Source organism: Bombina bombina, chromosome 2, assembly GCF_027579735.1.
Source record: "Bombina bombina isolate aBomBom1 chromosome 2, aBomBom1.pri, whole genome shotgun sequence".
Taxonomy (NCBI): domain Eukaryota; kingdom Metazoa; phylum Chordata; class Amphibia; order Anura; family Bombinatoridae; genus Bombina; species Bombina bombina.
In genome coordinates this window covers 1,185,632,540-1,185,646,285 of record NC_069500.1, presented here as the reverse complement: position 1 = coordinate 1,185,646,285, position 13,746 = coordinate 1,185,632,540, and the positions used below count along the sequence as shown (strand labels likewise).

Sequence of the window (13,746 nt, the reverse complement as noted above, 5' to 3'; positions counted from 1 at the left end):
TAACTAGGTACAATAGCTATTAAATAGTTATTAACTATTTAATAGCTACCTAGTTAAAATAATTACAAAATTACCTGTAAAATAAATCCTAACCTAAGTTACAATTAAACCTAACACTACACTATCAATAAATAAATTAATTAATTAAATAAATTACCTACAATTACATACAATTAAATAAACTAAACTAAATTACAAAAAAAAAACACTAAATTACAAAAAATAAAAAAAGATTACAAGAATATTAAGCTAATTACACCTACTCTAAGCCCCCTAATAAAATAAGCCCCCCAAAATAATAAAGGTCCCTACCCTATTCTAAATTAAAAAGTAACCAGCTCTTTTACCAGCCCTTAAAATGGCTTTTTGCGGGGCATGCCCCTAAGTAATCAGCTCTTTTGCCTGCAAAAAAAATACAACCCCCCCAACATTAAAACCCACCACCCACATACCCCTACTCTAACCCAAACCCCCTTAAATAAACCTAACACTACCCCCTGAAGATCTCCCTACCTTGAGTCGTGTTCACCCAGCCGGGCACCGATGGGGCAGAAGAGGACATCCAGACCGGCAGAAGTCTTCATCCTATCCGGGCAGAAGAGGACATCCGGACCGGCAGACATCTTCATCCAAGCGGCATCTTCTATCTTCATCCATTCATCCGGAGCGGAGCCATCTTCTTCAAGCCGACGCCGATCCATCCTCTTCAACCGACGCCTACTCGCCGAATGAAGGTTCCTTTAAATGACGTCATCCAAGATGGCGTCCCTCGAATTGGCTGATAGGATTCTATCAGCCAATCGGAAATAAGGTAGGAAAAATCTGATTGGCTGAGATTCAAGTTCAATCCGATTGGCTGATCCAATCAGCCAATCAGATTGAGCTCGCATTCTATTGGCCGTTCCGATCAGCCAATAGAATGCAACCTCAATCTGATTGGCTGATTGGATCAGCCAATCAGATTTTTCCTACCTTAATTCCGATTGGCTGATAGAATCCTATCAGCCAATCGGAATTCAAGGGACGCCATCTTGGATGACGTCATTTAAAGGAACTTTCATTCGGCGAGTAGGTGTCGGTTGAAGAGGATGGATCCGCGTCGGCTGGAAGAAGATGGCTCCGCTCCGGATGGATGAAGATAGAAGATGCCGCTTGGATGAAGATGTCTGTCTGTCCGGATGTCTTCTTCTGCCCGGATAGGATGAAGACTTCTGCCGCTCCGGATGTCCTCTTTTGGTCCATCGGTGCCCGGCTGGGTGAACACGACTCAAGGTAGGGAGATCTTCAGGGGGGTAGTGTTAGGTTTATTTAAGGGGGGTTTGGGTTAGAGTAGGGGTATGTGGGTGGTGGGTTTTAATGTTTGGGGGGGTTGTATTTCTTTTTACAGGCAAAAGAGCTGATTACTTAGGGGCATGCCCCGCAAAAAGCCCCTTTAAGGGCTGGTAAAAGAGCGGGTTACTTTTTAATTTAGAATAGGGTAGGGACCTTTATTATTTTGGGGGGCTTTTTTATTTTATTAGGGGGCTTAGAGTAGGTGTAATTAGCCTAATATTGTTGTAATCTTTTTTTATTTTTTGTAATTTAGTGTTTTTTTTTTTTTTTTGTAATTTAGTTTAGTTTATTTAATTGTATGTAATTGTAAGTAATTTATTTAATTAATTTATTGATAGTGTAGTGTTAGGTTTAATTGTAACTTAGGTTAGGATTTATTTTACAGGTAATTTTGTAATTATTTTAACTAGGTAGCTATTAAATAGTTAATAACTATTTAATAGCTATTGTACCTAGTTAAAATAAATACAAAGTTGCCTGTAAAATAAATATAAATCCTAAAATAGATACAATATAATTATTTGTTATATTGTAGCTATATTAGGGTTTATTTTACAGGTAAGTATTTAGTTTTGTAGTGGTGTTTGATATAGAGGCGCAGGTATTTTCTTCTTCGGTGCTCCAAAATTGCCTGAGAATGAGAGGGTCTGAAAAAATTCAGAGTCCAGCTTCCTCTTCAAGAGTTAATCTGTGTGATGTATTACGATTAAAGATTCCCCAAATCCACTGTGGCTGTAAATACAGGATAACGTACTCAAAATACAATGTATAGCTTGATACAAAATGTGCAGTATACTTACTCCGATAAAATCGGAATCCGGCTCCGGTACAGCGCTTATTTTTATTTTATTTTTTTATGTTATTTAATTTTAATTTATTTTATTTTATTCATTCCCATTTATTTATTTTACTCTTATTTTTATATTTTGTATCTATCATGAAATTTGCAATGCTATTCAACATGAATCACATCGGTGAGATATTAGTTTCTCTAATGCCATTCATATAAGCAATTTACTCTACTAAAAATAGCATAACATTTGTAAATGCATTTTGAAATATTATAAAAGTGTAATTTTATTTGTAAAACGAACTCTTAGTGATCTGCAACATTAATTTCAGATCATTGCACACAATAATTGGATAAACAGGGACTATGGACAAACTGATAAACCCCCTTTTTCTGCTACATCCGGAGAAAATCCATCTACATTGGGAAGAAAACAAAAGGTTGCCGAAAACCATCCAGGATTGGCCCTTCCATCAACATGTGACCACAACACAGGAGCGGACCTGTTTTGGAACTTACGTGCATTATGAACTCGAAAGGGAACTACTGTTTTTTTTTCCTTAGATGATTTTGATTGGTCCTAATAAGCGAGGCAAAATTTTCATAATATCCTCATCCGATTTACATACTAAAACTATAATTGGATTCATCGCATTTTTGCACATAAAAAAGGCTATCTTTTAATCTTGATCCAAATAGAAATAGGCTGAGGATATTAACACCTTAATTTTGTGAGTCTGGCTCCGGTAAAACCGGAAAAGGAACATTGATTATTTCTGTATAAAAAGCACCTGTATAAACCCAAAGGCAGCATCTCATTATTTTACTGCTCTTGAGAAAGACGAAACATCGTTGAAACGCGTAGAGCTTCTGTTTATGAGCTTTTATCTATCTGTCCATAGTGACACTTTTAAATAAATTTGTATCTTTTACGAATTTTGTTTGCTGCCTTTTGGATTCTTTTAACCACATCAGCGGGAGCGCTGTACAAGGAGCCGGATTCCGATTTTATCGGAGTAAGTATACTGCACATTTTGTATCAAGCTATACATTGTATTTTTAGTACGTTATCCTGTATTCACAGCCACAGTGGATTTGGGGAATCTTTAATCGTAATACATCACACAGATTAACTCTTGAAGAGGAAGCTGGACTGAATTTTTTCAGACCCTCTCATTCTCAGGCAATTTCGGAGCACCGAAGAAGAAAATACCTGCGCCTCTATATCAAACACCACTACAATTCTTACAGTCTCCTTCTGGGAGAGACTGATAGACGGCAGCGGTATATACAGAGGGGAGTATTTTAGCCATTGTACACAGATATTGTTTTTGTAACACTCTAGCATATTTGGTACTTTGTTTTTGTTTGTTTTAAAGTATTTAGTTTTAAATAGGAATACTTTAGTTAATAAGATTTAATTTATTTCGTTAGATTAAAATTATATTTAACTTAGGGGGGTGTTAGGGTTAGATTTAGCTTTAGGGGTTAATACGTTTATTATAGTAGCGGCGAGGTCCTTTCGGCAGATTAGGGGTTAATACTTGAAGTTAGGTGGCGGCGATGTTAGGGAGGGCAGATTAGGGGTTAATACTATTTATTATAGTGTTTGCGAGGCGGGAGTGCGGCGTTTTAGGGGTTAATACATTTATTATAGTGGCGGCGAGGTCAGGTCGGCAGATTAGGGGTTAATAAGTGTAGTTAGGTAGCGGCGACGTTGGGGGGGGATTAGAGGTTAATAAATATTATGTAGGTGTCGGCGATGTTAGGGGCAGCAGATTAGGGGTTCATAGGGATAATGTAGGTGGCGGCGGTGTGCGGTCGGCAGATTAGGCAATGTGGGGGGACCTCGGTTTAGGGGTACATAGGTAGTTTATGGGTGTTAGTGTACTTTAGAGCACTGTAGTTAAGAGCTTTATAAACCAGCGTTAGCCCATAAAGCTTTTAACTACTGACTTTTTTGCGGCTGGAGTCTTGTCGGTAGAGGCTCTACCGCTCACTTCAGCCAAGACTCTAAATACCGGTGTTAGGAAGATCCCATTGAAAAGATAGGATACGCAATTGGCGTAAGGGGATCTGCGGTATGGAAAAGTCGCGGCTTGAAAGTGAGCGTTAGACCCTTTCCTGCCTGACTCTAAATACCAGCGGGCATTTCTTTTTTACATGACAGTGTATATTTGTATATGTATCTATATATATATATATATGTGTGTGTGTGTGTGTGCACATACCTACATATAATAAATATTTTAGTCAAAATGTAAAATAAATTACCAAAGAAATTATATGTGTGTGTGTCTGTGAAAAAATAAACATCTACTAATTAAAAATAAAGTGGCAACAAATAGTGTTTCAGCTAATCAAACACACCAATCAAAGACCCTAACTAATGTGTCACATACTGAAACATCAAGAGCACAGACCCTTAACAGTTTAGCCTATACTTAAACACCCAGAGAAGAGAAACAAAATTGTGTGTCACATACTGAAACATCCAGAGCACAGACCCTAAATAGCGTGTCACATACGAAAACATCCAGAGAAGAGACCACAAACAGTGTGTCACATACTGAAACATCCAGAGCACAAATGACAAATAGTGTGCCACATACTGAAACATCCAAAGCACAGACCCCTAACAGTGTCTTATAATCAAACATCCAGAGCAGAGACTCCAAACAGTGTGTCACATACCAAAACATCTAGAGCAGAGACTCCAAAGAGAGTGTCACATACTACAAAATCCAAAGCAGAGACTCCAACTATTGTGTCACATACTGAAACATCCAGAGCAGAGACTCCAAATAGTGTGACACATACTAAAACATCCAGAGCAGACCCAAAGAGTGTGTCACATACTGAAATATCCAAAATAGAGACTCCAAATAGTGTGTCACATACTGAAACATCCAGAGCAGAGAATCAAAATAGTGTGTCACATACTGAAACATCCAGAGCACATACCCCAAAACATTGTGAGCAATAAAATTCTCCCACATGCCCCTTTAAGACACAGGATAATCATTAAAATCACCTCAACTGTCCCTTTAATACAAAGGGATAATCAGTTACATTCCCCCAACTGTCCCTTTAATCAGGGTAATCAGTAAACTCACCCACAACTGTCCCTTTAAGACACAGGATAATCAGTTAAATTACCCCTACTGTAGCTTTAAGACACAAGGTAATCAGTTACATTCCACCAACTGTGCCTTTAAGATATAGGGATAATCCCTTTAAAACACAGGGTAATCATTTAAATTGCGCCAAATGTCCCTTAAATTGTCCCTTAAATTGCCCCAGCTGTGCCTTTAAGACACAGGGTAATTAGTTACATTCCCCAACTGTCCCTTTAAGACACAGGGTAATCAGTTACATTCCACAAACTGTGCCTTTAAGACACAGGGATAATTAGTTGAATTCCCCCAAATATCCCTTTAAGACACAAGGTAATCAGTAAACTCACTCACAACTATCCCTTTAAGATACAGGGTAATCAGTTAAATTGCCCCAACTTTCCCTTTAAGACACAGGAAAATCAGTTATATTGCCCCAACTATCCCTTTAAGACACAGGGTAATCAGTTACATTCTGCCAACTGTGCCTTTAAGACAATCAGTAAAATCCCCTCCACTGTCCCTTTAAGACAAAGATATAATCAGTTAAAATCCCCCAACTGTCCCTTTAAGACACAGGGATATCAGTAAAAAAAACCAGGTACCCCTTTAAGACACACAGTTTGAGGGTATCACAATGTATAAATGGTATGAATATCTTATAACATCCTCCCCACCTGCCCCTTTAAGAATAAAAACGCTTGTTTAATGTATATGAAGCCTATGGCTGTCACGCATGGGCAATTTGGGGTATGAATATGACAGATTCCACTCTGCTTCTACTGAGCATGCGTGGAGGTTGAGTTGCCTCTTGTAAAGGTCTATCCCTTCAGATTTTCCTACCGGTGATCTGCGCATGTCTAATTGCATTCCACACATTCTTTTCAGTCAGCTGTGGAATGCAATTACCTTATACTGAGCATGCTCAAGGTGTATGAAAATACGACTGTGTATGAAAACTGACAGAACATATGCAGTGTTATGAATTCAAAGTATTTTGTAGGTGTGAGAGTTGCACATGCGCAACCCGTCAGATTGCAAATTTACACATCCCGGAAGTGACGGAGTTCCACATTCCGACGGGTTTGACGATTCGAAAAGACACCGGATTGCAGCATCATGTTACCTTGCCTACCGTTACCTTGAAGGGAGATGCACTCTACGAACAGCAGGGACGTCATATTAAAGGGCTGAAGACTGGGAGCGCGACTGCTATTCGACGGAATAGCAGCAGGACGGCACGGACAGACGGATTCCTCTACAAGGACCGACTGCACAGAGGGTACACTCTAAATTCAAGGAGGAAAGCGACTGGATCGCTGGGTGAGTCCCCCGCTCTGAGTGGGGTGGTACCACTCTATCCACCATTGTTTGTGCCTGTTTTTGGCAGTCCTACACATTATACAGTGTTTATGGCACGAATAGACTCTGCATTTCTTGAATAGACTCTGTACTCTTTTGCAAGTATATAGTCAGCTGTCCATTGCAGTGCCCCTTATTTTTTTTACCTCCCTTCGCTTTTTCTATCACCTGTTTACGGGTTATATATTTGTTTTATGTTACAAAAAGTCCTCTGTTATAGATTAGTATGCGTTCCGCGGTAGAAGAGATTGATTTAATTCAGTCCACTACGAGTTCCTGGACACTTTGCTTGTCAAGGAGATGTGGGTGGCATAAGATGCCAGCTGCAGTAGGAGGCTTTTCTCTGAGCTGTGAAGTAATGCAGCTTAAAAGGGACAGAGAGCTCAAAATAAACTTGCAGGATTCAGATAGAGCATGTCAAACTTCTATTTCCAAATGTGCTTTGTTCTCTTGGTATCCCTTGTTGAAAAAAAAATACACAATAGTGATTGGCCAACTAGATGTGTTCAGCCGTGCAATGCTGTTCCTTCAGCAAAGAATAACAAGAGAATGAAGCAAATTTGATAATAGAAGTAAAATTGAAAGTTGATTAAAATTGTGTGTTCTATCTAAATCATGAAAGAAAATGTTAGGGTTTCCTGTCCCTTTTAAAAAGAATCACCGACCAGAACTCCCTTCTTCCTTTGTTTTATTTATGGATCCCTCACTTGCAGCAGTGCTTTTTTTCACCAAAAACAGTCTGTTGACAATACAGCCAATCAGGTAATAGTGTCTCATCAATTATTCTTTATAGCAACCTGCTGCTAAGGGGATAACAATGCAAGTGTGTGTCGTCCCCCCCCCATAGGCAATGAATATATAAAGGATGGAGTACTAAGGCCTCTGGCTGTAATACCTACAGCAAATTTGTGGGGTGAAATATTAGGTTCACTATATTTATCACTTTTACTAAAGAATTTTAGATTCTGTTGTACACTGATGTGCAACGTTTAGTGTCCTTTTTTAGCTCTATTTATAGCTTAATCCTGAATTTTCTTAATGGGACACTTATAAAATATGGTTATTTATGATGTTCAAATACCAAAAAGATGATTAGCATCTGTTTTATGTTACAGTGATCAATGGGTTAAGTGAAAAACACAACTATTTATTACATTTCCTTTATAATCTGTATAGTAGCAAATGTTTTTATTAAATCTTTGTGATTTATAATATATTTCCATATTTTCAGTAAGCTTAAAGGCCGTTCGAGTGTATGACATCTACTCTGATATTACAATATTGGTATGATTAAATATGTGTTCTTAATTATAAACTGGTCCTCAGTGGAGATTACATTATGATACACACCCAAAGATGATATATAGTAGGGCTGTGCGATTTAAAAAATAAATAAATAAAAAAAATCTTGGTTTTCGACCAAAGAAACCGCGGTTTGTGATTCAACTTGCTATTTTAATAAAAATGACTAAAACACCTTAATTATTCAGTTAAACATTTATTTAACACTACAGAATCTTACGGCTAGATTACAAGTTTTGTCGGTAAAAACTTGCGGGGCTAACGCTCCTTTTTTTTTCCCAGCGCTCACTTTAAACAACGCTGGTATTACAAGTTTTCTGAATGGCTGCGTTAGCCTCAGAAAAGTGAGCGTTGAGCATAGTTTAGCTCCACTTCTACCTGTAATACCAGCGTTGCTTACGGTAGCGGTAAGCTGGCAAAACGTGCTCATGGATTTCCCCATAGGATACAATGGGGCTGAGCTGGCTGAAAAAAACCTAACGTCCCCTGCAAAAAAGCAGCGTTCAGCTCCTAACGCAGCCCCATTGTTTCCTATGGGGAAACACTTTCTAAGTCTACACCTAACACCCTAGCATGAACCCCGAGTCTAAACACCCCTAACCTTACTTATTAACTTCTAATCTGCTTCTGCCGCCCCCAACATCGTCGCCACCTGCATTATATTATTAACCCCTAATCTGCCGCTCCGGACACCGCCGCCACCTACATTCTACCTATGAACCCCTAATCTGCTGCCCCTAACATCGCCGACACCTATATTATATTTATTAACCCCTAATCTTCCGCCCCCAACGTTGCCGCCACCGACCTACACTTATTAAGCCCTAATCTGCCGACCGGACATCGCCGCCACTATAATAAATGTATTAACCCCTAAACCGCCGCAATCCCGCCTCGCAAACACTATAATAAATTTTATTAACCCCTAATCTCCTGCCCCCAACGTCGCCGCTACTATAATAAGGTTATTAACCCCTAAACCTAAGTCTAACCCTAACACCCCCCTAAATTTAATATAATTTAAATAAAACGAATTAAAATTACTATAATTAAATAAATTAATCCTATTTAAAACTAAATACTTACCTATAAAATAAACCCTAATATAGCTACAATATAACTAATAGTTACATTGTAGCTATTTTAGGATTTATATTTATTTTACAGGCAACTTTGTATTTATTTTAACTAGGTAGAATTGCTATTAAATAGTTAATAACTATTTAATAGCTACCTAGTTAAAATAATTACAAAATTACATGTAAAATAAATCCTAACCTAAGTTACAAATACACCTAACACTACACTATCAATAAATTAATAAAATAAATTAACTACAATTATCTAAACTAAAATACAATTAAATAAACTAAACTATAGTACAAAAAACAAACACTAAATTACAAAAAATAAAAAAATATTACAAGAATTTTCATCTAATTACACCTAATCTAAGCCCCCTAATAAAATAAAAAAGCCCCCCAAAATAATAAAATTCCCTACCCTATACTAAATTAGAAAAGTAATCAGCTCTTTTACCAGCCCTTAAAAGGGCTTTTTGCGGGGCATTGCCCCAAAGTAATCAGCTCTTTTACCTGTAAAAAAAAAAATACAAGACCCCCACCCGATCCCCCCCCTTAAAAAAAACTAACACTAACCCCCTGAAGTACACCCTACCTTGAGCCGTGTTCACCCAGCGGGGCCGAATTCTTCATCCAATCCGGGCAATGTAGTCCTCCATCCGGCAGAAGTCTTCATCCAAGCGGGGCAGAAGAGGTCCTCCATCCGGCAGAAGTCTTCATCCATCCGCTGCTCCATCTTCAAGACCTTCAATCCGATTGGCTGCTTAAATCAACCAATCAGATTTTTCCTACCTTAATTCCGATTGGCTGATAGAATCCTATCAGCCTATCCGTCGGCCAAGAAGGATGTTCCGCGTTGGAGGTCTTGAAGATGGAGCTGCGGATGGATGAAGACTTCTGCCGGATGGAGGACCTCTTCTGCCTCGCTTGGATGAAGACTTCTGCCGGATAGAGGACCACATCGCCCGGATTGGATGAAGAATTCGGCCTGGCTGGGTGAACACGGCTCAAGGTAGGGTGATCTTCTTCAGGGGGTTAGTGTTAGTTTTTTTTAAGGGGGGATCGGGTGGGTTTTAGAGTAGGGGTGTGTGGGTGGTGGGTTTTAATGTTGGGGGGGTCTTGTATTTTTTTTTTTTTACAGGTAAAAGAGCTGATTTCTTTGGGGCAATGCCCCGCAAAAAGCCCTTTTAAGGGCTCGTAAAAGAGCTGATTACTTTTGTAATTTAGGGTAGGGAATTTTATTATTTTGGGGGGCTTTTTTATTTTTTTAGGGGGCTTAGATTAGGTGTAATTAGATTAAAATTCTTGTAATATTTTTTTATTTTTTGTAATTTAGTGGGTTTTTTTGTACTATAGTTTAGTTTATTTAATTGTATTTTAGTTTAGATAATTGTAGTTAATTTATTTTATTAATTTATTGATAGTGTAGTGTTAGGTGTATTTGTAACTTAGGTTAGGATTTATTTTACAGGTAATTTTGTAATTATTTTAACTAGGTAGCTATTAAATAGTTATTAACTATTTTATAGCTATTCTACCTAGTTAAAATAAATACAAAGTTGCCTGTAAAATAAATATAATCCTAAAATAGCTACAATGTAACTATTAGTTATATTGTAGCTATATTAGGGTTTATTTTATAGGTAAGTATTTAGTTTTAAATAGGATGAATTTATTTAATTCTAGTAATTTTATTTCGTTTTATTTAAATTTATATTTAATTTAGTGGGGGGTTAGATTTAGGTTTAGGGGTTAATAACCTTATTATAGTAGCGGCGACATTGGGGGCGGGAGATTAGGAGTTAATAATTGTAGGTAGGTGGCGGCGACGTTGGGGGGGGCAGATTAGGGGTAAATAAAATGTATAATGTTTGCGAGGCGGGATTGCGGCGGTTTAGGGGTTAATAAATTTATTATAGTGGCGGCGATGTCCGGTCAGCAGATTAGGGGTTAATAAGTGTAGGTAGGTGGCGGCGACGTTGGGGAGGCAGATTAGGGGTTAATAAATATAATGTAGGTGTCGGCGAAGTTAGGGACAGCAGATTAGGGGTTCATAGGTATAATGTAGGTGGCGCCGATGTCCGGTCGGCAGATTAGGGGTTAAATAATTTTATTAGTGTTTGCGATGTGGGGGGGGCCTCGGTTTAGGGGTTCATAGGTAGTTTATGGGTGTTAGTGTACTTTGTAGCACTGTAGTTAAGAGCTTTATGTTCCGGCGTTAGCCCATAAAACTGTACCGCTCACTTCTTCCAAGACTTGTAATACCAGCGTTAGCCAAATCCCATTAAAAAGATAGGATACGCAATTGATGCAAGGGGATTTGCGGTATGGAAAAGTCGCGGAAGAAAAGTGAGTGGTACACCTGTACCTACCATGCTCGTAATACCAGCGGGCATTAAAAAGCAGCATTGGGGCCCCTTAACGCTGCTTTTTAAAGCTAACGCCGAACTCGTAATCTAGCCGTTAATGTTCATGTTTCTCAATGGCCAATACACTCTGGGAGCATAAAAATACAAACCAAAAAATAGTTAAAAATTAGCTGCCTGTGCAGCCAGTTTTTAGGTCTTCTGACACACAACATTGTCATGTTTCTTGGGCAGCCAGTCTAGCTGTGGTATGATTAATATATAAAGCAGTGTAAGCATAAAGAAACCTGTAAAGTGCTGACTTTTTTACAGCAGTATGATTTGTGTGTAAGTAAAGGTAGTACAATGCACACACTGCTGCATGTGATATTCATGTAGATTAGTAACTGTCGAGGCAAACATGGGGGATGTGGCACTTACAAGGTCAATCCTGACATCCTGCACTGCCTGTTATATTACATCACACAGCTATTATGTAGTACATAACAGAACACTAAGAACAGTTAGAGTGCATAATACAAACAAGTGAACTCAAGATACGCTAATTGAAATGAAATTAGCTGGACGGTTTTTACCACATTGTTCATGTTTTCTTGGGCAGTCAGTGTAGCTGTGGTATGAGTAACAAATGAAGCAGTGCATGCACACTGCTTTATGTGTCAGTCATTTAGTTGAGTGACTGTCCAGAAAACATGATGTGGCATTGACAAGGTCAATCCTGCAACCTGTTTTTAACATCCATGCATCAACTAATAGCAGCAGCACTGCAGCATAGTACAGTAAGAGTACATTTTTCAAAAATAAAACACAATAGTTACAATACAAAACATTGGAACCTGCCCTGGTTATGGCATTGGCCATCCCTACAGCCAGACTGCAGTCAGTGCACTTAAGTGCATGCGTAGTTTCACACAGGGGGAAATGTGAATCAAGAAGTTATTTGACCTGACAATATCACAATGGGTTAGTTAGTCATAGTGAGTGACACATTAAGTACAAACTATAAGCTGTAGAGCTTGTAATAGGAGGGCCCAGGAAGACATTCTGATTATTTGTAATTTGTAGTACTAGTAAATATTATGTAATAACTTAAGTTACATAATATATTATATATATTATTATTATTTCCTAATATTATATATTTAAAATCAGTGAATAACATGAATATATAACTTTTAAAAAAAATGGATTTCAAGCATTACTGCTGGTGGTGGACTGATTAAGCTTAATTTGAAATCCAAAATGGTAATCATAACGTTGACAGGTCACCACATTTCCTCCTGTGCTAAGCACCCTCTCTGATGGTGAATTAGTTGCAGGAACACAAATATATTTTTGTGTAAGCTTGCTTAATTTGTAGTTTTTCCACCATTGTAGGTTGCAGAGGATTTTTCTCACTATCAATGGAGGGAGAAAGCAGGTAGCTGTTCAGCTCTGATGCTATGGCTTCTTGCAGAGATGGCGCAGTGTACTCCTTTTTAAAAAAAAAAAAAGCTTCCTAAGACTTTCTTGATTGCTTTGCGGGAGGAGGACCATCTACTGCAGTTGCTGGCACTGTGTCTTCTACAACAATATTTACAATTACTTTGCATGGGACTGCTGATTGCTTGACTTGGCTCCTGCACAACTTGCTGCTCAGACACAATGGCCATATCAGACATCACCCTGGCCTTGATGCTTGGAATTTTATCCACATTTATGTAGCTTGTCTTGTATCGTGGATCAAGGAATGATGCCATATCTAGCAGATCTTGAGTATCTTCTTCATAATTTATATTCATATATTCAAGAATTTTGGATTTATTTTCTGTGTCTTGGTCAGGTCAGAATCATCTTCCTCCAGAGCCAGTATCTTTAATAGATGCAGAAATGGTTTCAGATATGATACACTGAAGTAGTTCTCTCCAGAAAGGGCATCAGTAAAATCTTGAAATTGACCCAGTACCTTACTCACAGAACCTGAATCAATGCTTTCTATTGCGCTAAAACGCTCTCTATCATCTGTCTTCAGCTCCACCTTGTTGGGCACTCTGTTATAAATTAATGCTTTGGCTGTTAAAGTTCTTCCTGGGCTTGAGTTAATGCCATCTTCTTTTTGATGAAGTGCATGGTTAAACTCCTATATGGCTCCATTGTTCGTCTTCATCACATATCTGTTGTTGCATATAGCATTCCAATTGTTTTATCTCCGATTCAACCCAGTTTTGCATGTTGCATACATTTCTGGGATTGCAACTACTGAAGTATTTGCGAGATGGCAGTTGGTATCTCTTGTCGAGTGTGTGTGTGTAATTTTTTTGAATCCTTTGTTACTAACCGTGTATGCAGGCACCATGTCTTTAAATATATATTATGCAATAGCATTGGTTACTTCTATATGCCTTTTTGAGTTCTTC

General features: G+C 38.3%; 1 protein-coding gene across 1 annotated transcript in view; it reads left to right on the top strand.

Annotated features, from left to right (window-relative positions):
- The first annotated feature begins 6,307 nt into the window (after positions 1 to 6,307).
- CFAP97 (cilia and flagella associated protein 97) overlaps positions 6,308 to 13,746 on the top strand; it is a 107,508-nt gene continuing 100,069 nt past the window's right edge. Inside the window, exon 1 of the mRNA XM_053703883.1 lies at positions 6,308 to 6,561. The gene's annotated coding sequence lies outside the window, so the exon portion shown is untranslated. The remainder of the gene's footprint in view (positions 6,562 to 13,746) is intronic.